A 3,270-nucleotide genomic window follows, 5' to 3' on the forward strand; every position below is an offset into this window, starting at 1 on the left:
CCACTAATGTTCTTGCTGTCCTTATAGATTAGTTTTTATTTTCTTGAATTTGATATAAATGAAATCAAATAGTCTGTAATTATTTCTGTCTTGCTTCTTTCACTGAGCATATTGATTTTTAGATTTGTCCATGTCTGCGCTTGTATCAATGGCTTATTATTGTTATTGGTACATAGCATTGCATTGTATGCATATATCACAATTGTAAAAAATCTATTCACCAGCTGATGGACATTCAGCTATTTTCTACATATTTTAGCTATTACAAATACAGCTCACCTATAGAGTTGTACATAAGCCCTTGTATAAACATAATTTTTGTATATAATAGGTAAATATCTAGGAGTGGAAGAGCTAAGTTAAGTGCAAAGTGTATGTTTAATTTTATAAGAAATTGCCAAAGAGTTTTCCAAAATGATTGTACCATTTCATGTTCCCGTAAACAAGGTATGAGAGTTCCAGTGAATTAAGTCTTACAAACATTTTTTTTTAAATTTTTAATTGTTCTAATAACTTGGTGGTGCATTTGTCTTATGGCTATTGATATTGAACCAATTTCCATGTGCCTATTAAACACACACACAAACACACACATATAGTGTTTGAATATTAATTCAAATACTTTGCCCATTATTTAATGTCTTTTAAAGTTACATTTATTAAAGTATAATTTGTATAGAGTAAAATGGTTTGAAAGATTTTGACAAATGCATACAGCCTTATAATCACTACTGCAATATAACCAATCAACCATACATTATTTTCATCACTTTCAAATTTCCCTCATGAGCTTTGAAGTCAATATTTTCTCCCAGGTGCAGTCCCTCATAATCACTAATCTTATTGTTGTCCCTATAATTGTACCTTTTCAAGAATTTCATTTAAATAGAATCAGTATGCAATTTATTATGTTTTTACTATATACTCATGTTGCATTTATTAAAATTATTTATTTTATTTTTTATTCTTTATTGCTTTGTAATGTTCCATTGTATAGATGTTTCACACCATTGTTTATTAAGTTTTTGTCTGTTACATATAGGTTGGCCACAAATATTCACTTAAAGTTCTTTTCATGGATATTTGTTTCTATTTCTCTTGAGTAAATATCTAGGAGTAAAATCACTGAGTCTTATGGCAAGAACATGTTTAACAATATAAACAACTGCCAAGCTGTGTTTCAAAATTACCTGCGTCATTTTGCATCACAAGCAGAAAATTTTAGTTTCCCCTCATCATGGCCAACAATTGGTATTATTAGTCTTTTTAATTTTAGCCACTCCAGTATGTGTAAAATGGTATCACATTGTCATTTTAATTTAATTTGTATTTCTCTAATCACTAATGGTATTGAATGTTTTTCATGTGCATATTTGTCATATCTTTTGTGCTATAGTGTCTATTTTAATTGTTTTCTTAGTTAAAGAAAAATATTTGGTTATCTTATTTATCTTATATTTCTGTTAGAATTATTTTTAATCTGCATTTTTTTCTTTTAGATATGTGGCTTGCAAATATTTCCTTTTTTTAATCTTTTTATTGTGATTTGGGCAACATTTTACAAAGCAGATTCATTTTACATTCAACAGTTCATATATACATTTTGTTTTGTGATACTGGTTATATTCCCCACAGTGTAATATCACACCTTCCACTTCCTCCCTGTGGTTACCCTTTTCCTCTGCCCTTTTTGCCTATGCATGCATGCCTCCCTAAATTTCTCCCTGTGCAAATACTCCTTTCTGATCTCCCACGGTTTATTGTTGTAAAGAGTACATATCCCTGGTGCAGGTGCTCAGCTCATAGGCTTGTCTATTGTTTTGCTGAGAGTTAAGCCATGGGAGTGAGATTAATTCCAGGCCTGAAGGGTGACTTATCAGTCACTATCAGACCAGTAAGCCTGCTCTTTTTTTATGATTTTCAGTTTTGTTCCACATTCTTCTCTCACTCTATACAGGATCTCCAATTTTGATCCCTTTCCAAGTTGTCATTGGTAGCTGGGCACCATCTAGTTCTTCTTGTCCCTGGGTCATATAGATGAGGTTCTCATGTCAAGTAGTTCTTTGGACTAACTTTTTCCATGCATCTTTGATTTTCTTTACTCTTCTTTGTTCTGGACATGGAAAGACCAATAGTTGTTACTCACCAAAGTAAAATGTACAATATTTTTGCAAATATTTTCTCCCACTCATTGGCTTATCTTTTTTAGTTTATAAACAATGTCTTTCAGAAATCTTATTTATTTATTTATATTTTATTTTTATTGTGATTTGTGTGAAAGTTTACACAGAAATTGGTTTTCCATTCAAGAATCCATACACATTCTGTTTTGTAGCATTTATTGCAATGTCCACAGTGTAATCTTATTCTTCCCACTTCCTCCCTATGCCCAGCCCTTCCATTTCATCTTCCTTCCCATTCCCTCCTACCTTCCTAGATCTATCAGTGGACAAATGCTGTGCTCTTGATCTCATATGCTTTGTATTGTTGTAACAAATGCATACCCTCCTAATATTACTGTTCACCTTATAGGTCTGTCTGTTGAGTCATGAGGGTTAAGTTCAGTTCTTAGCTTGAAGGGTGTCTAAGAGCCATAGTCTCAAGGGTTCTACCACTCTTCATTAGCCTGGCCTTTTTTAAGATTTTGAGTTTGAGTTTTGGTCCACATTTTTCCCCACTCTATTCGAGACCTCTTACTCTGATACCTTTCAGAGCAGTCAGCAGTGGTTGTGGGGTACCATCTAGCTGTCCTGGTCTCAGAGACACAGAGTCTGGGGTTCACATGTTTTATTAGTCCTTTGAAGTAGTTGTTACCTGCATCTTTGACTTTTTTCACCCTTCTTTGCTCTGGATGGGAAGAGACCAATAATTGCACCTTAAATGGCCACTCACAGAGAGTCTTTTTTTTTTTTTTTTTTTTTTAGTTTCCATCCTACTTCTCATTTTTTTTCTTTTATGGCTTATTCTTTTTGTCATAACAAATTGTTGCTTAATCTCAAATATCAAGTATTTTCTACTATGCTTCATTCTAGAAGTTTTATACTGTTATCTGATATATTTGTGTGATAGTTGGGGTTGTGTGTCAACTTGGCTGGACCACCATTCTGAGTGGTTTAAGCAGTTGTGATGTGGTTATTCCCATGAAGAGATCAGCTGTATATGTTTTGAGCAGCCAATCTATTGAAGGGAAGTTTCCCTAGGGGTGTGGTCTACTTCCAATATACATATGGACATCCTGGGAAAATGAGGGAATCATCTGTGGATCTGGAT

This window comes from Orycteropus afer, unplaced genomic scaffold, assembly GCF_000298275.1.
Source record: "Orycteropus afer afer isolate SDZICR_OR568_19922 unplaced genomic scaffold, OryAfe1.0 scaffold00658, whole genome shotgun sequence".
In the NCBI taxonomy this organism is placed as follows: Eukaryota; Metazoa; Chordata; class Mammalia; order Tubulidentata; family Orycteropodidae; genus Orycteropus; species Orycteropus afer.